The following is a 26,670-nucleotide window of genomic DNA, read 5'->3' as shown; positions in this document are numbered from 1 at the left end:
TTAGGAATGAAATAAACGATAAAACGATAAACATATATGTAGGTACCTACTTTTTTTCTACAATAAAAAACTGAGAACGATACAGACAATACTATAAAGTTTACGATGGTAGATGTAAAAAAAATACAACACGATAATAATATGTCAATAGTCGTGAAACGTGTATAAACTTTACATGGCTACTTAACATAAATTTAAAGTTCAACAAGTCAACGTTACACTGTGGGGAACTGATTAAAATCAAGAAAAGTTTAGAAAAAATCCTTTAATACCAAAATTGCAAAAACGAAGGGGGAAAATCAACAGAGCTGTTGTAAGAATAAACGAGTAGCGCCGCCGAAGCTATTTTAGAGACATAATTCAAGAAGAGATGAATAAAAAATCAGTGGACGAAAAAATCCTCTTAGGTTTTCGAATGCAGGTACGATAACAACACTTTTAATCTAGTCCCAGGTACGTGCACTGAAATCGATTACCTAGTAATAGTATGATAATAATAATTATGAAAAATATAATATTACAAAATACCTGCAAACGAATTTTTATTAATAGATGGAATTCTGACACATTTAATTTTCAAAGTCACTGGATGTGTAAAATATTACATCAATAACCATAATATTATATGACATACCTCTTATAGTAATTTTAGAAATTTTTAATTTATTGTTTTTTTTTCTTAAGACCGTTTCCGTATAACTATGGCAATACTTTTAAATATACTGATAGGCATTCTAATTAATTGTGTTGGACTTCTGATCACGCCTTCTAAATTCAAATAGTTTGCATAAAGAATTTTTAAACGTCTATAAAAATGTTTACGACGGTATATTGTATGTACCAACATCGCACGGTACCTATGGTAATAAATACTTTTAGTAATCGTCGGTTTATTGACGAGAATAATGGAAACCAATAATAGGTGCATTATTTATAAGAAACCATTTGAACCGTCTAAGCGCCAAAATAAATAATATTTTACTGTCGATGCGATGAAACGCTGTTGAACCATTCAATCGTGATATTATATATTTTATGAATTTCATGGTTATTTTTATAAAAGCTCGATCTAAATCAGCTGTTGACTGCTGCAGTTGACGTCGTTCATTATTTTACCATAAATTATAATGACATACTACGATATAAGCAACCGGTAGTGTCCATTGATCGAAAAAGAGAGAATAATAATAATAACGAGTAGGTACCTATATACATAATCGGCATGGTCGCGGGTGTTTTAAACCCGCAATATCTTTCACACCGAATCAACAAATTATTATTTCAAATAAATACCCAGTCGAACCCACGTCGTTTTATATAGGTATTATTATTATTATTATGAGTTATAACGAATACGTTTTCGTGTTGGCGATGGAACAGCTATTTGTTCACTACCTATTAATTATTGTTTGTTTGGAATTATATTATTATACGACGATCGAAAGCTGTTACCGTTGTAGGTAGGTAGGTAGGTAGCTGGTATGTAATTTTTCTCTAACGAGGCGGAAACCAAATAAACCGTTTAAATTGCTGGCTTGACGTTTCCCGGTGTAATTCCAGTACGTGTCACGCAAATAATTTCCAAGGAGTTTATAATATGGTCTCGTCGTCGTAATAAGGGATGACGGTTCGATAGAGCACATTTCACGTACCTATTGATTGTCTATTTGCAGGCGCGCCTACCGGTATTCGTTCGACTTCGATGTTTTTATAAATAACACTATTCTAGATGTATACGCAACGACAATCCGACGTAATATTTTATTTACGTTGATAATATTATATTATGTATACATAGCGTATACACTATAGGCGCGTTTAACTAACGGGAAAATTGAGTGTGTGCATTTTTCGGGTACACGACGACGAGGGCCGAAGCACAATAGCTAGGTGGAAGCGCGTTCATATTTTATTCGATATTTATGGCATTTCAAGATATGACATCGAGAACATAAATGGCGCGATTATTTATCAGCCATCTTTTTTTTCTTTGCTTTACGCATTGATAACATTTGTAAGATAAACGATTCCTGCATACCTACGTACAAGCGATTGGTATCCGATAAAATGTTTTTCGGTTATATAATTTTGTTTGTTTTTCAAACAAACATAAATACTACTATGTACCTTATAAGAAATTTGTTGTACACAATATTATACACGTCATTTATGCCATATATTTTAGATTCTGAGCGGAGCGAGGGATCTAGTGGTTTTACAGTGGTGTTTATTTTAAAAATCTTGTATATAAAATTTCTACCAGAAGGAGTGATTTGATTTCGACACATAGTATCTTAACTTTTAGCAAAAGATGGTACTTTAAAGCAGTCATTTATCGATTTTCTCAATAGTTATTTAATTCCACGGGAAAAACCACCGACAAATTACAAAAAAAAAAACCGCTAAAAATGGGATTTTAATTTCTAACGCTTTGTTTATCCCCATAGAAACGAATAAAAATAATGATTTTAGTTATTTTGTTGTAATTTATAATATTAATTAAACTTTCAGGCTATAGTAAAATATAATAACAATATAAAATATCCATACTGACAACCGTCTCCGCTCGGAATCGTTTTTCGTATACAATAATATGATATCATTGAATTCAAATTTAATACAATCCATTATGCAGTTACCCGCTTGTAACCTACTGTACAGCAGATTGACATCCATTTACCCGCTTTTTTAAATCATCAATTAATATTTATTTGGATAGGAACCTAAAAATCATTCTACGCCAGCACACGGAGGAAAAAAAACAGAACAGTTTCCGCGTGTCCAGTTGGATTTAGCAAAACAATAAATTTAGAATAAAAAAACTTTTCCCCCAAAGGACTTATAGTAATTGTTGCGCCACTGCGCAGCGCAATGTACACCGAGACTCGAACGGTATTATTATAATAATATGTGTTTGGCAATCGATATTTCGCGTATACCTCTTGACCACATGATATCTAAACGTCCTTTAAAATCCTCTAAATACGTAACCTAACCTAACGTAGGTAACAATAATATGTGTAATACGCCGCGTATAGCACATTGATAGGTACGCGCAAAAACGAACGCATTATAATATTATTGTTATAATTAATAGTACCCGCGTCATTGTCATCGATGCACGGCTGATTAATCATTTACGTCCAAACGCATTGCACAGTTTTTAAAATTAATTCAAAATAATCTATATCGAAATTAGTGTTTTGGCTCAAGCACTTTTTTTTTGTTCGGTCGCTAAAACATTATTAGAAAAAAAAAAACAACTATATATACGATTTGTATTCTGCGCGTTGTATGTAGGAAAAATCCAATTTTAAAATACCTACTCGAATTGTTCTGTTGGCGAGAACAGAGCCAAAAACATAGAATACGCCTGAAAAACGATGCCAAAAACTCTGCTGAGCGCACACATCCTCCTCTCTCCGGAAAACGGGTCAAACGCCCTTCGATACAAAGTGTCACGTCCGGGTACCGTTAAAATACGGTAAAATCGTTATAATATCATTATATTGGTTTATAATAATAATAATAATAATAATAATAATAATAATAATAGTTTATTCGAAAACAATTAATAACTGTTATAGTATAATAATTGTTCAAGTTCTAATCAGACGTCGAAGTTTGCAGCAAACAATATTATGCAGTAAATACTAAATTATTATATAGCTCGCAACTAAAGTAAATAGTAAATACTGACATCGGTTAACATATTCCTGTCTTAAACAGCGTGCGCAGACGCGTCGTTTAAATAATTATTATTAAAAAACGATAAGGGTCGGATGTATAGATGTATAGTATGTTTAATGTTTATATTGTTTCGCTTCAGTTTTCCATAAAAATAAAAAAGTCGCCTCAACCACCACCGCGGTGGTCTTAAGTCTTAATGTCCATTTCATTTGAAATTTGATTTCTGACCGACACCTCAATATTATCATATTTTGTCTTTTGTCTTCCTATTTACGACTTATCTGTAAAGACATTAAAAAATACATTTTGAACACGAAAAAAATCTCAAAAAATAGCCAGAAAGATTTGTTTTGCTTAATCGTTTAAAGTTCGAATTGATGAGTTTCACAAAATATATTGCAATTGACGTTTGCAATCATTTAACTATGCTATGATGATATCGCAACATAAATTCTCGATTTCAAATATTAACTAGAAGCTGACTCAAAATTTGTTCTAAGACTGTTTCTGATCTAAAATATTAATCTCACGACTCTGCAGCTTCTTCTATTATACATAGTTAATTAACTCTTCGCGTTGGCGTTTGCTATAGTCTAAAAAAAATTAAAAGTGTATTCCAATTATTTCTAAGATACCTACATTGAAAGTAATGGATTACAATTTATCATGGTATCGATTTTTATTTATCTAACTTTAATATTTTCACCGACGCTCGGTGTTATTAGATTTCTCTAAATTCAATACGTTATCGCATAGTATTGTGTTTCTACGCATAATAGTACAAAACAGAATAAATTGGATTAACCTTTAATACGATTTAACGTAATTATTACAACTGTGCTGGATAACAATATAATAATAATATATAATATTATGCTAGACCCCAGGCCTGCCTTGACTTTATTTGAGACACCAAATGTTTTTTTATGCATCGTAAACAAGGCTTTTTTTTTATCATTTAATACAATGATATTTTTACGAAATTTTTTTTTTTAAATTAATAGGTATGGGCCCTGCAGCCAAGAAATACCGAATACCTCTGCGCTAGACTTTTAAATCGAATCGAAGGTGTATTATGATAATATTGCAATATAGTTTTTCCAATGAATGACATCAATCAATCGGCAGTGTAACGCTGATGTATCGCCGATTCCGTTATTGTATTTTATTTGACTTTCAATCTTATATATTATATATAATATATATAATATATATATGTTATTATAATATAGCGAACGAATGTACAATTTGTTATGGTTAAATATCGCTCAACGTCTCGACAAATATTTTATTTTATTCGCTTTCAAAGTTTTATATAATATTTGTATAGAGCACGTTTAAAAGTAAATATATATATATATGTATACTCTATGTATTTATTTTATTTTTATTTTTTTTGGGGGGTTGATCGTTCGTTTTATTTGTGGTGATTTAAAAAAAAAATATTATGGTAATAACTACACTAACAATAAATAATATTTTTAAACTTTAAAGACGAATAACATAAAATACTCTTTTAGACGTGACACGATATTCATTTTTTAACGTTATACGTATTGTACACGATAATAATACATAATGTATACTTTCTTATCGCGTACACTCCGTTTCTCGGACTAGGATCGTAAAACCAACCAGATATTATCATCATCGTCATCGTTGTCATTGTTATTACTGTAATTTGTGGTGAACCTATAATATGTATGTATATATATAATATTTCCTTCCGTATACCTCGAAATACTTCCCGAACACGACGCGACGTCTGTCTTTCCATATCGATGCTCACCGAACAAATTACGGTCAAAATGACCTAACTATACAGAGGATATTTGAAATTCGAAAACGAGTCTAGACTTGTGAGTACCGAGTTGTAATAAACATTTATGTATTATCGGTAAACTGGTTGTAGCCTACGATGTAAACATATTATTTTGTTATACGTTTATTATTAAACTATGTAATTCTGCAATGCGATTATTTACTTACAATATGTTATTGTATAAGTATTATTGTCATAATCATCATAATATAGTGTATTATTATTACTACTGTGACCTAGCCAACTGTAGCGTTTGTCTTCTACATTATATTATATACAAACGAACAGCTGTCTGTAAGTCTCACTAAAACTCAAAAACGACTCGACCAGTTCGTATATTTTTTTTTTGTTCCGTTCGTTGTTGTCGAGGCAATGTTTGTATGAAATAACATTTTATGAAAATTCACCGGAAAAGTAGGAAATCTGGATGGAAAAAATACAACAGTTGCGCCATCTGCCCAGCAAAATACAATAATAATATATTTTTGTTTATTGAAAGGTTGCTATTGGTTATGATTGAATAATATTTTAGACCTGTATCTATATTATATTTGGTCCAAACTATATAACTCGGTAAAAATGGTGTTCCCAAGGCGAATTTTTCGATTGTTGTCCCGGGAACCTACACATGTACATCATAATAACAACGTGTCAATAAAACATTCGTAATTACGTACGTACCTCGCGAGGTCTGCAATCCACCACAATAATACACGGGCAGTCCACGGGAAATATATATATTCAAGATGATTGATGAACATGTTTTGAACATCATACACCGAATATTAAATAAACGAATTGAACAAAGTTTGAATCACATCATAGAGTTGGCACACTTTTAACGGGCTACGAAGTGAACGGGGATCAGCTAGTATATTAATAAAATTTAAATAATACTCAAAATAAGTATACAGAATGGTTGTCTCATCTCAACACACTCAACCAGGACCCATCGTCTCGGTAAGAAGTAAGTTTGATCCGATTTCTTGACGAGGTTTAGGGATGTTTTTTCCGACAAAAAATACCCCATAGAGCAAACAACCCCCCCCCCCCCCGTCATAAATACGTTAATTCCTACTATAATATGCAATACCAATTCCATACTCATCGGTCACTTCTGCAGCGGCTCATACCCATCGTGCGCTGCACAAGGTGTCCGTGTATATCAATCAGCGTTGGATCGACACACACACATACACACACACTCGCATCCACATTGTAAAAATAATAATAATACATAAACATATACCTAATAATACTGCAAATATAATAATAACAATATAACTGTTGATACTACGTGTAGCAATAATTCACTGACCGGTATGGGCAGTGGGCACGTATAAATTATTATTGTAACCGGACGCGCTGGGTCCGTCGAGGGGTGGGTTCGCGGAATCGGCCACGGAGGGGTGGGTGCGGGATACGAAGGGGATATTGTTGATATGCACAGGTTATAAATCAATTTCGCAATAAACGAGTCCGTTATATTATATTATGTATATACATATATAATATACATTATATATCGGCGGGGGACAGTGAAATGAAGTGAACCAAAAGCTCTCGCCCACCGAGTGCTTGTGCGTATATAAACGACCGGTCCCATACGTGAAGGGTGGTCGCGGCCACCACATACAGGGTGATCGTATATACAGGGCGTATTTAGAACACCACAATAATATGCATTTACAGCAACAAAAAAACGCAAATCATTTGCTATTTTATTTTTACTATATTCAGATATTATGAATTTTGGTCCGTATAGATTTCTATAATCGAAAAAGAAAAGTTTCGACGTAGTTATATAATTATAAATATTACGGAATATTGGATGTACATTTTTTGGTCCACTATAATATATAATGTTAAGTCCATCGACACTTTAAACACGTCTTATCGATAATATTAATTATTATTGTTCGCCAAAAACTAGTCATCAAATATTTTTTAACGATATATAATATACATTTTTAGAAAAGTATTCTGATTTCTTTCTAAGCTTCCGATTATCAGATTAAACACGTAATTTCCGCGGGCCAATAAAAAATCGTCATGATAATCGCCCAATAGGTACTCCGGACGAAACGCATTTCGAGCACAAAAATTAGGCTTAGACCGTCAAGTGCGGGCACCCTGTATACGACAGATGTGTGTGCGTCGGTGAGTGGAAATAGCGCGATGCGTCGTGTTGCGTCGGCTGCGGGGGGCGGGTTCGGACTCTGTAGGGTGGCAGAGGTGAGTAGTGGCGATTTGGCGGGAGGGCGGGCGGGTGGTCAGCGAGAGGCTTTTTAGAGTTATGTTTACGTCTACAAAATGTCACGATGACCACGGGACCGTTTTAACATTATTACACACACACACATACACACACACACACACACACACTCACCCACACTCTCACGTATATATATATATATATATGTATACGTCGGACGCCCTGACATTTCGTTATTAATTCCCCACGCGCGTTAATGGACAGTCAGCTTTTATAATTTTTAATACACGTGGGATGCATAATATAATATTACGCATGTTCAGTGAGGCTTACATACCTATATGTATATATCTAATACGCACCATTATACGCGTGTATTATAATACTTTATACGCCTATATATATATATATATATATATGCGCGATAACACACGGTTTGTCCCGGATCGTTCGGAATTTTCGAAAAACGTCCCTGTGCAAGGGATTTAGGACGTAATCTGTTCGTGCGACTGTAGTTGTATGTTCCCGAAATGTCTCGGTCTCCTCGAAATCTCCAAAAATAATCATCGTTATGGGTGGTGTAGTCGGAGTGACACGATTTCTGCAGTCCCACCCGCATCGCTCTCCGCGCAATTCAAACGTTCGTTATTTTCCCCATGCCAACATTCAGTGTGCACGTAGTTTTTAAGCAGCTACAACGTACTACATTAATTATTTGATACAAACACTCCCGAGATTCATACGCAGTAATTTAAGTTGAGTCGTAAAGTATTTGAATGATTTCGCGTACGCAGTTCAAACAATCTTCTTCGAGCATGCAAAATTCTTTGAATTAATATTTGAAATATTAGTGTTTAAATAATTTAAAAAAAAAAAAAACGAAAACCAATTATCAATGATCGCTAAATGTAAATATTCCAACACATATGTTATGGTGTTCGTATTTATCAACAAATTGTGTTTGTTAAGCGTGTGCCTAGGTCGTTTTACTGTAAAAATTATAACTAGAGATTGTTTTTAAAATAATAGTTGAAAATGAATAATGTGTCTAGCTTAATATTTTAGAATTAAATATTGATTTAAAAATTAAAACAGTTTATTAGCTCATCCAAATTGATACTAAATTCTATTATAATTATAGGTAATGTACCGATGTTAGAAATTATTTGAATTATTTGTTACATCATAAAAAACACATTTGACATTCAAATTTATGTATAATATAAAATCGTTTTATTAAATTAATGCATTTTTGTAGATATCTTTGTACTACATTATGAATACTTTTTGAATGGTTGTATCTTTATCTCTGTTTGATTAAAATTAAAAAATATATTTGTACAAAATTGAACTCTTAATCGTATATTATGAGACGACGTTATTCAAAACCAGCTAATTGAAAAATTTATAAAAAATTATGTTATTTTTTTTTTAAAGTGGCCGTGTCTATTACATAGCGAGTTGAAACATAAAACATTAAACAGGTCATAACTGATATGAATTGTTTGGGAAATTGGGATTGGTTTCAGTATCATATTATGTGACAAAAATCTTTGTTTCAATAACAGCTTTAAAACAAAATTGGCAACAAAACCAGCTACAATAAAACAAAAACCTATACAACTTTTATATATTACAATATTCTTATCAAATAAAATTTTACACTCTATTTTTATGAACTCTAAATCTTTGGTTTTATTTTGATTACATAAAATTGTAGAGTAAAATGTGTAACTTTTATCAGTTTATCGTTGCGTGTAAGACATTTCAAATATCGTTTATAGCTGATTTAGAAAATAAACGCCGCAATAATTTTGTACGAACTCGGCGTCCGTAATCACGACAAATTCAATAATGTTGATAATATATAAGACACCATATTAGTCATGTTGGTATTAACTGTCGTGTCAACAAACAAATTAATTATTCCTAACGGTCTTAGGATGTGTGCACAAATTATTATTGTTATTCACATTTTGTATCACGTCGAAATGATTCAATATCCCCCGGGGGCACGCACATTATTAAGCTATAATAATAACAATTATTATTATTTTACACATTCGCCGGGATTTTCGACAATACGACCGGACCAGATGCCGTTTACGACATCGAAATCGAAAATCAGTCGCAGGTGTAACATGTGGAATCTATTAGCGTAAATTGCAATTCATAATAGCTGCGATTGTTCGGGTCACATGTACGCGAGGCATTCGCGGCGAGTGTGGTATAGCATAACAATTTTAAAAGGATTATATTATATCAATTCGTATGCATCCCCTGTAATAATACTTACCTACCTATAAAGCCAATATATACGCGTATTATATGTAATGCATTCGATTAACAACGCGAGGGAATCGTTTTGTCGAGGATCAGTCTCATGACCCTGATAAGAATTACAATATTTTTGTTCGGTTACATTTCGTTTTTAGGAACCTTTATTCAAATGAGTAACGATACCTGCAGGACACTATGCGTGTACTATAACTTCCCAGTTATTCTATATTCACAAAATGATAACAGCAATGTTCGATAAATGCTGGATTAATGCTTTGTTGCGACCTATCCTTATATCACATCAAATATGATAAATTTTTGTCCTATAATTTTGGCTTTCTAGATATTCTTTTTTTTTTTTATTTAATCGATGATTGTTTCAACATACCAAATGTTTTTAACTTATAAGCAATCCAATACCTGAAATAAACATTATTAAACAAAGACGTTTTTTTTTTCGTCAGTGGTCTGGGATAGGTCATCCAAGAAGATGACATGTGACAGTCATTGTTTTAGCCTAGGTTTAGATGTTTTTACAGATGTTGTAATGGATATAGCAGCTCCTTTGGTTTTATTTACGTTAAATCTTTTTTTTTTCGTTGGGGAAACAGCAGCCCATCATGGGTAAGTTTGCTAAGTCAGTAGCGATCTTAATATTTCCGTTTATAGCAGTAGAGAGCAATTTATCTACAGGATTGAGGTGTGGTTTTTAATAGGCGGTACTGGATTTTCATCCTTAGTCCTTGGTTTAGTATTTTATTTATGCGAATATTCCGAGTTAGTTATGTACCTCAAATTACTTTGCTGAGTCATCCTTACGGGTTTGTAGGATTTCTTGGTTGTTAATTTGTATAAAATCTTGATTTATGTATTTTGTCAAATACCTATGATGACTTCACATTTTGCGGGATTTAAGGCGAATTTCCATCCGGATAATCACAGGGATAATTCGTCCAGAGAGTTTTCTACTATTGCATTGGCAATTCTAAACATAATCTTTGAACATTTTCAAATACAGCGTTTTTACAATTTTTAGGTGGATATTATAATATTATTCATTAGTGGAAAGAGGAAGCTATGACACCAATAAAAATAAAAATGTGAGGAGCGACTTTATAGTTTTTTTTAGAGATTACCTACTTAAGAAACGTTTTGGGGTTACTTGGAAAATGTGAACATATGATCTTTTTCATTAATAGTTAAAAATCTCTTATTGTCGGCGTGGGTTTCATTTCATCGGTTGGTATTTACACTGTGGGATATTATAAATGATTAATATTCATGTTGAACAAAATATCACCATTACATGATGAATAGGAAGTTTTTTTTGTGTTATTTATCTCGACATTACAATAATTTATACGTCGATATTTCAGTTATTTGTCAGACCCGTTCAGACGATATTTTATAATATTATTTTGTATAATATTATAATAATATGTTTGTAATACCGTGAATGTAAACATAGTGCTTAAACTATTTATAAGTTTATTACAGTTAATATTTTATTTTTTTTTATCGTCAACTGGTGACAATTTTTTTATATTCATGTGGTCAGTTAAACATAACGGTATAAAATTATGTGTGGAGATTATAATATTTAGGGCTTCAGCGTGTTAATTGGTACGATAATAAATTATAATACGTAGTGGTACAAATTATATCTAAATTTACGATACATTAATTTGGGTGGTCATTTTTTTTTTCATAATTTAACGTGGTTATAGATTAATCCGTAAAACGTTAGCGTTTTGTTTGTTTTTATTGAACAATTAAGTCATTCTTAGACCAATACTCATAGTGGAAGGAAGGGGCTGGCGTGATCGTGTGATGTATGTAATTATTATACGTATGGACATTACGGGATATCTAAATAATAGTTAAATTACCATTCATCTAAAACCTATACAATATGTAGGTAGTTGGTGTGTACCGATGAATCTACATGGTATATAACTATACCAGTTACCGGTTACGGTGACAGCTTTTCACGGGAGTGAGGGGCGAACTCATCCGTTACCGAAGCCCACCGAAATCCTTAACCAATTATGTGTCCTTAATAGGGTGATGCTTATAATATGGGCAAATAAATTTTTTTCTTCAATTTATTTGAGGGTACCTCGTAATTATTTTATACCTACCTCGGAGATACTATTACATGTAAAATTTTTTTTTTTGAATTTTTTTTAAAGGTCGCTACCAGGAATTGAAAATTGATAAATTTCGAAAAAAATTAATTGTTTGTATATTTTATTATCTAGTATAATTTTTACATATACCTAAGGTAGGTATTATTATTTTAATTAGCTATGTTTTATAATTACATTCTACAAGTATTTACATTATTATAATATTAAAGTTGATTTTTTTCTGTCCGGATATTTTTGCCTAAACTGTTTTATTAGTAACAAAAGGAACTGTTTTTGTTCTTCATTTGTGGTGTGTAATTTGTTATATTCCTCCATCAAAGCCACTTCTCTCTCTGCAATATCGTTGACCACTCTCATTGACTGAACGATTGCTTTACTTTTTTTATAATCTTCGTCTTCGTCCCAATGGTCGACATCTTTATTAAAAAACTGAGAAGAAATTCCTAATATGTCAAAGAATTTGCGAGTGTTGTCGGTTACAAAATCTTCTAAGTTTTTTCTTAAAACAATATCGGGTTCCAAACTTATGCGTTTCACTGGGTGGTCCGTTCCTTCATTTTGCATAGCAACCACCATGTTTCTTTTTGTTTCGGAAGAAACATTTTCGTCAAAAAAGGCGAATGCGATCAGTTCTTCTGATAAGTACCAAAGATGGCCAAGGAATTTCTTCATAGCTTTTTTAGAAATCATTACATTTACTTCTTCGTATTTCTTTAAATCTTTTAATAGTTGTAGGTCATTTCTAGGTGAGTAAATTGCTGTAGCAGCTTGAAACCAATATTTTATGTATATTCTTACAGTAAAAATACAAATTTCACTAATTCCTACATATTCTTTTTTCGTCAGCTTAAATTGTCCTCTAAATAAATATATCTTTAAGGAATATATGGCTTTTGCCATCCATCGAGCACGATGAGTCCACCAGGGGATCTAAAATATATACCTTTTTTAGGAACTCCCCCCAAGAAAATAATATATAGGTTTAATAATTCTTTATAATCAACTCTTGGTTGAAACTCCTCTAGTTCTACCTCTTTTTTTGAAGGTAATTTAGTTTCAATTAAATTTTGTGACATCTGACCGATCAACCATACTTCAGTCGTTTGTCTCGTCAAAACCACTGTATTAATACTAGTTGCCATAATAGACGTGTTTAATAAACTATAGTAACTGCGAGATTAACGTTAAAAAAAATAAATTGAGCACAAAATAAGTATAAAAAGCTACAACAATTTCAAACATTAAACACGAATACGATGACAATGTAAACTGATTATGAATTTGTGACCAAGACACCCGTAGTGAAATATGTTTCTTCCTATCTTTATGAGTCTATAGAAATTATCGACTATACCTATTTTTGGCGAAATTGTAGCGTTATTTTATCTGCTGGTAGCGACCTTTAAAACTTAATTATTACACCTGAAACTTTTCCTACAGCTCATTTATATCATATAGAACAAATTGGCAAGGTGCGACAATTATATTTTAAAAGTTGAATTTTAAGCACCACCCTAGTCCTTAATCATAGGTCCATCCATAGTACGTGGGTTTAAATATGGTTTTTCCACCTCATCGTGTCTAACCAATTTAATATTGTATAGGTAATGAAATGTCAGTAACGCGTTATCTACAAGTTCAGTTTATTCAACTTAACTCGTCATGGTACATAGTAGAAACCCATAATCGTTGTATAGGTAATCGTTGCATAATCGTTGTATTTTCCATTGGTTTATGTTGTTCAGGAAACGTTCACGCCGGCCGTTTCCGCGGCGTTCCGTTCATCGTGTCATTCTCGACGATCTAACAGTTTTGGCGTCACCATTTGCCATCGTTTCGTGTTCCATTTTAGATAAGTTGGGCCAACAATCAGCGGGCGCTACTTAAGAGTGCTTGATTTTTACGTAATTTAAATCTGGTAAGCCCCGAGATACCGCGACGGTAAACCGCACATATACCGCACTTGCTAACGATATTTCCCGTCACGGTCAGACTCTGGAAAACACTCGACGTCGCGCTGCCTGATTCTCGGCCAAAGGCAAAATATACTGTTTTTGCTTAGAAATCTATTAAGGGTATGACAATCAATATTAATACTAAAGTCAGTGGCGTGCGTTGCAGTCGCGACGGCGTTCCAGCGAGACCAGCTGACTTTAACGACCTTCCAAGGTCCTAATCTGAAAATCGATGATAGGTTTCCGAGGATCAAGGGCCGGGCAAGGTAAGACTTATAAATATTATATTATATTATGTTCGTTGTTTTTTTATACAGTTTGCTCGTGTGATCACACGCCATCACGATCGGTTCGTTAATGGGCGTTAAAACTCACCGTATATATTTAAATATTATAATATTCAACTCGCAGGTATTCACTAATCTGTTACCGCTTACCAAGATTTTGTCATCTACGTTTCGAGTAGACGTTTCGGAACGTCATGGCGCGGACATTTCTGAACCACCATGATTTATCGTGTTTCAGTTTAATGTATGTATACATAATAATATATTTTACCTACCTATACTGTGTACTGTGGACAATGTGATATTGGGTCAAATCGTATGCCACCGGTAATGTGCCAAGGGTCACCAAATTTCATCAACATCGAGATTTTTACATGATTTTATACAAGCCTATATACTTCTTCTATCGTTTTATTTGTGCGCACTGCGCACTTATGTATATTATACCTGTATATTAAGTATGAGTGGGTCTGAAAGTTATTTTTACATAACTCGTGGTCAACTAAAAACGTTGGTAGCCGCTACAATGTATAGGCTTGTGAAATCCATACGGCGCCTATGACGATTTTCAGTGTGAATACACCAAAATAATAATATACATTAGTGTGCGTCGTCGTCTCTTTATTATTATTATTTATTATGATCCTATATAAATATATACCTACTCTTTTATAACGACAATTTCGTGATTTTGTTAGGTGTGAAATAGTGATGGGTCGAACTGTTCGAATGTCGAACCGAACACCAATTGTTTGGTTCATAATTCCATCTCAGAATGAAAGTAAATCAAACCGAACTATTTACTATTTATAGGTAAATTTGAAATTATAATGTTTTATAAATTAATAAACGTTATTAAAAAACTATTGAAAACTTAAAAATATAAATATTATTGGTACTTTATATTTTTTAAATTTCCATCTGAAATATCAAATAATAGTACTTAATGGATGTTAATTAATAATTATTATAATTTATTATATATTTTTTGGTGTATTCGATTTTATAAAATGTAAGTAAAATCTTCATAATTTCTGTATTTTTGAAAATAAAGAAAAGCCGAGTTCAAATTTTAGTTCGATAATACAATTTTAATAGTTTGGTTCGGGTTCAGATTCGCAATATTCTGGCAATGTTCGGTTCGACATCAAAAAATGAGGTTCGACCCATCTTATATTATGTGAGCATGTTGAAAATTTAAAAACTAGTGGGATATAATAATATGAATACACTTTCTCGTAGACGGAACACAAATCAATTCCACATATAATATACTTATTCTTGTCCTATCCGTGGTAAACAAAACTCTGTTATATTGTTATACCCAACGCAAGTAATAATTATGGAGTAGTTCTACAAGACGTTTTCAATATTGTTATAGTGTCTCCGCCGTAATGTGATCAAGCCATGCAGTTAAATTCTTTATATTTGATAAGAATGTATTGTGAAAGAAGTAAAATATTTCGCCCGCCGCAGCAAAGAAGGTCGTATATCTCTGTTTTCACAATTTTTTTTTTTAAGTTCTCATAACTTTTTTGGTGTAGTTTCCGCGAAACTGATAGTAACATAAAATAATCAAAGAAGTTCTATACAATAAAATGAAGTTACTATCGTCTTCGCGGGAACTACAGAAAAACAGTTATGACAACTTGAAAAAAAAAATTGTGAAAACAGAGTTACGACCTTCTTTGCTGCGGCGGGCGATTTGATGAAACGGTCTAGTCTTTAAAATGTTGACTTAAAAAAATGTAGATTAAAATATTTACATGATATATTTTTTTTTATGGCATTCGTTTTGCATAGCGATTTATATCAACTTTAATGCAAATTATAATTCAAATAATGTCTTAAAATTATCTATATAGTTATCTGTTATATTAATTGATAATAACAAATATCAATGGTTTTGAATTGCCTTTCACTCCTCCCTCGCTGAGGACGTCGTCCCAGTCGTTAAGATTCTAACCAATAAATCTGATAACAATAAAACGTGTCTAGAACAAGAATAATATCAAATTGAATTAAAGTGACGTATTCAAAAATAACATTTATAAAAATATCTGTAGTCTTATTTTTAATTTATTAAACACAAGTTTAATAATACGAGGCTGCATATTTTACTATTTTTGTTTTTCCATGATTTCCGAATAAAAATCTTGAGCTCGTAAAAGATATAAACATTTATTATTAGAATAATAAATTAAAAAGAAATATTATTTTCAGTTCAGAAAAACTTGGGCCATACTATAATATATAACCACTACGGAATTGTTTATCGTGACTTTACTTACCCCATCACTTATTTAACAGTTCAAGGCCGACAACGTTATATATTTAATACCTATCTCTATTCTAAGCCATTAACCGTATAGTTTTTTTTCGTGCAATAAAAAAAAACTTTTCTTTTAAGTTATAACGTTGCACACAACAGTAGGTACTGATAGGAGTACAAGATATAATTTATTTAAACAGTCCTTATAATATTATGCTCGTCATGATTTATAAAAACGCACATAATATTTGGCCGACCGAGTACAAAATGCACGATAATATATTATTATAATTTGCTGGTGCCATTGCGGTGTCGAAATCGAATCGGCGGTGAAACAACTTCGTCTCGGGGAGTTGTGACCCTTCGTCGATTCTAACCCCGAAAGTTCGTACTTTTCTCGGCGGAAACAAATCTTTATTAGTAGACTTTTGCCGGCAGCAACAAATAACACATTTAACATGTACAACATACACACATTCTACATATTATTTTAACTGGCTTTCAGGCGCCACCGAGCAAATGTCGCAGTTGTCGTCGAAATTGTTTCTACGGCCCGATTTTCATTTCCACAACGCCAAATATTTTGTCAAAATAATATACGATGACGTGCTGTTAACCAAAACGAAAACGTTCGTTTCTCGAACTTTAGGGCGAAACATACATTTTTATTAATTTACACAGTATACAAATTATACATATTATTTACTGCGTAATGTTCCGAGTACCTATATTATTGTTATATTGTAGTCGTCTTTAGTTTTGTTGGATGTAGTCCGAGAGTGAACGTTGTAGACGTTGTACGTTGTTACAACCGACAGGTTGATGTATATATATTTTTTTATTTTGATTTCGGTCGGTCGTTGCAGCTTAAAGTTTAAACGGACCGTTAATTACTGTTTCTATTCAGCACGGGTTTGTGAAATATTCGACGTATAGTCTCGTAAGTCCCGCTGCCTGTTGAGCCCTTCTGAATGTCGGAATACCCCTCGCGAGATGGAATCTAAAATGTCCATTGTTATACAAATGAGGCTTTAATGAACATCGTCATTTATCAAAATAGTTACCATCGCCGGCAACTAAGATTTGATTAGGTCAAAGTCTGGAGAAGTACAACAAAAGATCTTCCCCGTCTCTTAGATCACCTAGAAATTTAGCGGACCTAATAACAATAACAACAATGTACAATGCATATAGTTTGCTAAGCATAGCATAATTTAATGTAAAAGCTCCCTTACAAAATTATTTACATCGAAATAAAATCGTTGTACAACTTGACGTAAACATAAAACGCTATAATATCTGTCGTTACATTTTTCAATAAGGCCAATTGTAATAAAAAAAAAGTCAGCAGTAAAACTGTCAAAAAACTAAAATGGTGTATTCATTTCATTTCAACATACGGTTTGTAGGAACGCGATGTAAAATAAAATAAAAACAATTAAATACTTTATTTTAATGTTTTTACATTTGTAGCGTAATTGGTTATAAGTTTTATAAATATGTGAAAAACTATATAAACATTTTAATGACAACTAAAAAAAAGTGCATTACAGTACAGTTAACCAATGTCAATGCTCAGTAAAAAATATATATATATATATATTATACGCACTTAAAAGTTAAAGTGTCTTATAGTCTTATACTTCATTTTCATTTTATTATGAAAACACAAAACGAATATTATATAAACTCAAAAATGAATTGTATTCTTTTCATGCGAATATTACGACTACATGGTAGAATTTAATCTTGATCTATAGAAAAAAATATCACGAAACCCTTTTATACTAGTCGTATGCCTAATTGTAAAATAAAAAATCAATCACAATCTTAAAACTGGTATTTCTACAATACAATCGTAAAAGTTATATATTATTTTTAATTTATTTAAAACATATTATTATGGATTTTATGGATAGGTCATACGAATATGTTTTTTCGCCAAAAGTAAATTTTCTTCGTATCAAATAAATTGTGTACATCTATTATTAAATATCGTCGAACGTCGTTAAAAAATAAAAATTCCAAGGAATTACAGTTACCGACGATTACGCGATGAGCTTTCCAGAGACCAGAACACTACTAAGGGCGGGTTGATTAAATTAATTCGGAACACAAATTATGTTAAAAAAAAAACAAGAAAAACATTTTAAAATTTAAAAAAAAAAAAAAAAATCGAAAAATCGAAAAGGTCGTATAATAAATGCGTACACGCGTTTAAATTGTGCGCGACGCTGTTGTAGTGGTCGGTGGCTGGCAGCGAGTGGTATAGTGTAACCGACGTCCGGAATTCTGTATCCTCCCGTATATAATATAATATACACTCAACCGGTGTAGGGGATTGTGCACACGCATTACACGGCGACCAGAGGGTCAGAGGGTATTCCGAACGCGTGTGTGCGCGAGTGTGAGAACGGGGTAGTTGTATTATAGGTAGGAATATAACGCGTGAGAGTGTGTGGGTGTGTGGGCGGCGTGTGTGCGTGTAGGAACAGGCGGTGGAATTTCGGTTTAATTAAGGACGTCCTCGTGGACAACGTTGGAGCCGGCAGCGTCGGTGGCGGCCGGGATTACGGGGATTTGGCCGGATGCCTCTTTGGTCTAAACACTTTACAACAGCAAAATCCAATTAATGTGACGACGACGTTACAACAATAATACCGGCACAGCTACTTGGACGGTTATTAACGACCCCGGGTGGACCCGAAATTTTCGATTATATCCTGGAGTCCTTCTCCCCGAGCAAGTCTCCCTCCGCACCCCACCCGTCCAACAACGACCAGAAAGTCGCCTCCCGCACGCTCTTGATCTGGGGCTTCACCGAAAGCCGCACCGCACTCATACGCTCATATGCACTCTCACATACACTCGTGCGAAACCGCTTAACCAAATACGACGATACAGATTTAATTTCAATTATATAGAGTATAATATATTATATAAACTCGCGTCGTCGACGTCCCCCGGCGCCGTAATAATTATTTATGTCATCGAAACGGTGTATCGCCGGAGACGCTATTATATTGTAGGTGCGCATTTACCAGTATAATATTATTGTCACACACTGCGCGCACAGATTTATCAATAATTGTAATTCATATTTCACGTGCGTTCAATATCAATATGATAACAGGTATACGCGGCGGCGACTACGCGACAAGCGCTTTTCGTGTTCGCGCACTGCGGGGCTCTCAACAGGTGTCACCAGAAAGCTGCGATATGCTTATAATATAACGCGGGCACCTAAACAAATTAATATCGCGGTCTATATCAGCTCGCAAGACGATCGCACAGCCATGATATGATTTTCTTGTCGAGCGGGAGGGCTGGGGAAACGTTTGCAACATTGCAAACGTCTACTTGTATTTTGTCAAGAACGTGCAGCAATCGCTTGCCGTTGTTTTTCACACAGCTTTGAAAATAAATGCGTACGATTTATGGCGGTACTCGTACGCCATAAACTCCGACAAACTTCATAACGATATTATCTAAACGCCGAGGGGAAATAATAAAAAAAAAAAAACAATGTTCAAAGAATCATAAGTGCTTCGGGTGCTGAGGATTAGCCGGGAAATGTGTGTTGCGACCTACTTAGGTAATAACGATTTGCGATTAGTGCTTACTAATTCCTATGCGTTCAACTGCAGCAGTCGACGTACGATATCGATTTCGACGAATCCGAAGTAAACTATTGAGAGGGGAAGGGGTACTCATATGTTTTAAAACGTTCAACGGTCACGACCGTACACGATGCTGGTTTTAAGACGCGTTTAAGTAATAAGTAATAGACTCAGTGGCGTGCCGAATTGATCATTTTCCGGGGGCCAGTCACAAATATATGCCAAGTATTAATGAATAATAATAATATATTATTATAATAACAACTAATTATATTTCAGATCATTATTGACTATCGCTATTGCGAATAAATCATAATATTACATTTACTATACCTGACCCACCGGCTACCAGCTACCTACCTCTTTGTTTAAGAAAAATCTCAGAGGCAATCGCCTCTGAGAATACCCAGTGTTCGGACTTATCTAGATAATTATTTGTTCATCTTTTATCTTATCAAGATAAATAGTTACAAGGTATCTAAACATTCATCTTAGATAATTTTTTTACTCATCTAAATTAATTCATCTAGATAGATTTTTTATTGATAAAAATCGCGAAATTGTACAAACGCATTTTAAATATTTGTACAGATTCTCAAACCAAGTTTATGGTTTATAAATAATGTAATTATTTTTATTTATATCATCATTATTATTATTATGTTCCTATTGTTCCTAGTGCCCAACATATTTTATACCTAAATTTAAAACCCATTAAAAAAAAATTGTATCTTTTTTTTATCTAGATAAATATGATTTAAGTTATCTTTTATCTCTATCTAGATACATTAGAGTTGCATTATCTTTATCTTTATCTAGATAAAAAACTACTTATCTAATCCGAACACTGAGAATTACCGTACATTACGCAGCCGAGTATAGGGTAAAATATAAAAACCGACATGGAGGCCATATATTGACTATTTGTTAGCCGCAGGATATAATATAATGTCTCGAAATGATATACACGGACGAAATTACGAGTTCATTCGACCACATTTACAGACACACTTGCTTTAACGAATACGTTACGATTGTGTTTATCGTTGCGTGAACATCGGCTTCTTTTTGCGAGAAATAAAAATACTGCGAACAAATGGATACCGTAAATCCATTTGCGTTTTCATCGCAGAAATAATGACGCACTCCAAACTGTATGCATTGTTGTTTTACACACTCACACTTAGAAGAGACATTTAAATATAATAATAATAATAAAAAGAAGAAGAAGCGCTATTTCGGTCATTATTTCACAATTTTTTTCATCGTTTTCGTCTCGAAATAAGATTAAACGTTCATTGAAATAGTATATAATATTATATACACATATATAATATCTAATGCGTTTTAATACAATACGAATTAGTTTATCATTTATTATTGCATTTTTTGTTTACACTTCGGAGGCGTCAAGCCTATTAGGACCAATTTGAATGAATAATATATTTTTAATACTTCTCTTTGGCAATTAATCCCGAACAAGAATTCCCAGGGCAAATTACTCTTTTTTGAGCAACAGCCCTGACTAATGATTGTACTTAGAACGATGATAGGATCATTTATTAGGGAGAAAAAACTCGAGAAAAAAAATGTATTATAATATTATACAAGAGGAGCAGCTCGACGCCGGCGAGAGGGAGCGTCGCTGGAAAAGCGTAAGCGCGGTGGTGGCGGTAGCGATGAAAAGACCACCGTGGGCCGAAATCTATTAATATTTTTTAAAAGTCTTCGCTCCTCTGCACGCCCGCGCGAGTCTGCGGTGGCGGTGACGGCAAAGTTTAATAAAAATATTTTCATTTTTCACGACGAGATATTATTATACGCGCGCGCGTCGTCGTAACACTATAATAATAATAATAATAATAATATTCGAAGAGTAATTTTTATAAACGTCAGAAGGAAAAAAAATGAAAAAAAAATGTAATTAGCGTGCGCGGCGCTGTAATGGAGGAGTCCGTCTAGGCGCTGTTCCGTATTATAGTGGGCTCGATCGACGGGGTGAGGCGGTTGGTGGTTGCGGGGCCTGGCGCGCTTACGCGGCGGGAGTGTTGCCGGGCCCTGCTGATGGATTAGCCGAATGTCACAGGGAAACGATCTTTTGTCGCAATTTCATTTTTCACCGGCACTCCGAATATTTTTCTCTTTTGTCCGTTTTGATTAAAAAATAAATAAAAAAAATACACGCGTACAACGGTGTGCGACGTGATACGTGCACCTCAACCCGCTCGAGCCTGTCTATATATTATTGTTATTGACACTTTGTCCGGCGCTTCGATGGCGGCGGCGGCAGAAAAGGAAACGAAGAGTAAAGAAAAAAAAAAATTGTAAAACGCCATTGTGTACGCGCAAATCTTGTATGGTAGGTATGGGTACCTACACGGATCTATATTATATTATTATGTAAGAATCAAATCAATTTTTTCGTAAAGGGTCGGGCTCTGGAATCACGGCGTAATGTGTCGTTGTTGTTTTTAAAACGTAGGCATGGATCACACCACAAGACGTATCAAATCAAAGGTTGAATAGTGAATTCGGTAAAATGAACAACATAAGATTATGCAATTTTTAACCAAGCGATGTTAAGAAAAATCGCGAGGCGAGGCGCTCCAGTTCAAAATTACAAAATTATTTACGACCGAAAATATAAATATTCTGAGATTTACTACGATTTTTCATTTACATTTTAAACTTGCCTTTATTCGACACAAGGTTACAACAATATTATTCGTTGGCACACATTGTATTTTGGACGTTCAACCTAACCGGCTACGGAATTGAATTTTTTTCGCAGAGTTGTTCCAAATACCTCCCCAGTCTCCGACAGCCGCTATACGTCACCTCCTTTTTTTTTTCTACTTTATAGCTGAATTCTAGGCAGCGATTTCGCATTGACAGCCGACAAGTTCAAATAATTTAAGTCGTGACTGGTAACGTGATATTATACAAACAAAAATACGTACCGCGTGCTTTAGTGCAATCTCGAGTGATTAACGTCAAAATGAAACTTTCAATGAGCAGGTTTATAGTGTTACGTGCTGCCCCATTCAGGGATCCAGAACGATGATGATTTGAAATAAAATGGTAGTCAAATTAGAATAGTAAATGCAATGTTATTTATTAGAACAGAACAAATGTATAATATCGTCGTTTGTCGTGCAGAGTGTGGCCGAGTGTGGAGTGAAGTAGCTCTTGTTGTTAACGGCTCTGGTCCAGGTGCATCTGATTGTGCTGTGCTCCTGGCGTCCCTATATACGATGTCGGCTCCTTTGATCTGGTTGGCGCGTGGACCTATGTGTCTTTGAAGTTGTTTTTCCCACAGTAAATGATACTGCCACCTCGTAATGGCAATTATGTTATGCCCGCTCAGTTTGATTAATTGTAAAGTGCATTTAAGTGGTTTGCCGAAATGTTCCTCATATGGAATATTTTGCAACTACGAGATCATAACATCTCAAGGAGAAACGCTTCTGCCCTGAGTAACAATTATAAACCAACACGTGAATCGATTACCTATACATATTATATATTAGTACGTAATGCTATTCTTTTGCAATAGTTAGGTTGAAACGAATGCGAAAAAACGTCTAAATCGACTCAAATTAACTAGTAAATAAATAAAAAAGTAGAAAAATATTCATCACTCGGTAAAGCTAATGTTATAGGTTTGTAGATGGAGCGCATCTGCACTGAAGAGTGAGGTGATATGTGATTTTATCGGAGGTTGTAAACGGCGAATTGACATTGTTTTTTAGCGTTTCTCGTCAGAATTACGAATGCAGTCTATCCGCGAACTGAAAAATATCTTACAACCCTTCAACCTGCCCCCCAAAAAATATTTTCTGGTACCTACGCATATATTATAGTATATGTACCCGGGTACTCGATACTGAGTCAACTCCATTTGAAAAAAGTGCGTATGGCAAACGAAAATTTGTCTCGATTCGCGTACGACCTCGTCACAACTTCCAGCAGTAAGCTATACCCGGAAGCGCTGAGGGCTCTCGAGACATCCGTCGTCATTCGTCGGTCATATTTCATGACGTGGTTATTACTCTCATTTGGAATGGGTGTAGAAAACTGTTAAAAAATGGTGCTGCAGATATTGCTCACGAAAAACACTATTCCCCGACTATATAATATTATAGTGCGCGTTGTGTACTGGCTATTATTATTTTTACTATCGTAATTTTATATTGACAAAAGCAGTCTTTCCAGCGATCCGGAGACTCGTTCACCGCACCTCGGATACCCACAAAACCAAACGAAAAAAAAATACGTCTAATATCGAACCCTCGGGATTTATGTTATTACACATCGATATCGTGCATGTATACACACGTCCGGTATGTACGTATAGGTAAACACGTTTGTTCACGTGCATGCGTAGGTGTATCCAGGGCCGATTCGCGCGATTGTGTGAGTTGGGGGTGTGAGAGGGCCTCTGGGAAATCGCGCGGAAAACATTCGAAAGCGCCGCCGTTTCGTCAGTTTTCGAAACGCCGCACAGCGACATTGCGTTCTTGTACAATCGCCACTGCCGGAAAAGCGATCGACGTACGATACATAATATTATGGCGATTGTCGATTCGTATCGGAGTCGACGAGAGGTTTTGCCGCGCGGAAATCGTACGGAAATCGCCGTTTACGACCAAAACAAGCATATAATAATATTATGCGTATATAGGCTATGTCTCTGACGTATTCGCATAATATTGTGATATTACGATATGTATCTGAGTATGCGATGTTCGAGTTTCTCGAAACCAATACCTGCTAATCAGGCGAGTGTAATGGTCAATTTTTAAGTGCCAAAGAATAGTAACGTTAAAAAAACAAATCGCTCAAAACCTAACCCAAATTCGAATTGTTACTCGCATAATATGAATTCACCCCGTTCTATATAGCTGCAGGCGACACTCTTCGCAATGGTCGATCGAAGGCGCGGTGGGCACGTATGCTATTATGATAATATACTTTTAAAGAGATATTAATTATCCGTCCAGTTTTCCAACTGACCGAATTAAATTTATATCATGACGTGTGCGTCCCACGTGTTCGTGAAATACGGTCGTCGCTTATGTTATACTATTATCGACCAGGTGCTAACGATTATTTGATAATAATATTAGTATCGCATGTGATTTCAGAATTCGATTCACCGCGCCGATTAATATTACAAAGTGGTGCATCATAATCCGCATTTTTATTGACCAATATCACTAGGTATGAATATATTGTTATAATATTACGTTTGTATATTAGATGTTTAGAAAATATAGTAAACATAGAGAGCAGTGGCTGCTATTGATAACAACTTTACAAGGAATGTTAAGCTTGTTGTCGGCTATAGTTGTTCTGTATCCGGAGAACCTGTCCCTCCGTCCCATCCCGCCCCCCGAGTCCTCACCGCCAATCATAAGGACGACGATCGAGCTTCAGGTGCCGAACTCTGTTGACGCAAACGGCGGCGTTTCCCTTTTAAGTAGGCATATTATAGGTACAGAATGCGATTATAATTGTTACCAAGCCCTATAGTTTTGTAGTGCGTTTTCCACATAACGCGTTTGTGTGCGTCATAATCGTAATATAAATAAAATCACCAAAGTATTATGCACGAGCGTTGTTGTAGACGTATTGCGTTATAAATGCGCCTCGTCGATATATTATATTATATTGTATACAGCCGACAACCGTTGCTGCAGCCGAAGCACTCGAACAGGATATATTATTACGGAATACAGCACGAAGCACGTTAAATATTTACTGTTCGTAGTTAAAATTAATTGCGAGTTTACCGCATTTCCCGTTCGAACCGAAGATGATAATAATAATATATACTATATATACACCCGTACCTATGCAATTGTACAACAATATGCAAACGACGACGTCTCGGAGCGAATACGAACGAAATCGAGAGATGTGTTTTTTCATAAATTATTATAATATTATGTTTGTTCTTAATACAATATCGTTAATACGATGAATTACGGCGAAACTATACGAGAACGATAATATGATTCTAAGCGTATAGGTGTACAGGGTTTTTATATACCACCTTAGTTTCTCCGTTTTGAAGTCGAACGATATCACTAATCGTTATCGACGTAATGTTAATAATACGACGTTAAATATCTGTCATGTCTTATAGAGGTGGGGTGGGTCTATATTTTTTTCCGTCGTGTAAAAATATTATTAAATTAAATAATGTTTTGCAAGCAAGATATTTTAGTGAATCGATACGTATCGGTTCAAATATCGAGCGCGTTCAAAAAGGTATACCAGCGATACGCACCGACCCGTATCGGACTTCGATAGGATTCGGTACACAACTATTCCGTATCGAAAATCTTGAATGTTTATCTAATTATCTCTATAA

The 26,670-nt window shown here is 34.4% G+C and overlaps 1 protein-coding gene across 2 annotated transcripts in view; it reads left to right on the top strand.

Moving 5' to 3' along the window:
* The window catches only part of LOC132944777 (zinc finger protein 853), a 208,568-nt gene that overhangs the window by 69,297 nt on the left and 112,601 nt on the right, over positions 1-26,670 (top strand). The window lies entirely within an intron of this gene.

This window comes from Metopolophium dirhodum, chromosome 5 (genome assembly GCF_019925205.1).
Source record: "Metopolophium dirhodum isolate CAU chromosome 5, ASM1992520v1, whole genome shotgun sequence".
NCBI classification, from domain to species: Eukaryota; Metazoa; Arthropoda; class Insecta; order Hemiptera; family Aphididae; genus Metopolophium; species Metopolophium dirhodum.
Note: the sequence above shows the minus strand (reverse complement) of the source record. Positions and strands in the feature narration are given on the sequence as shown.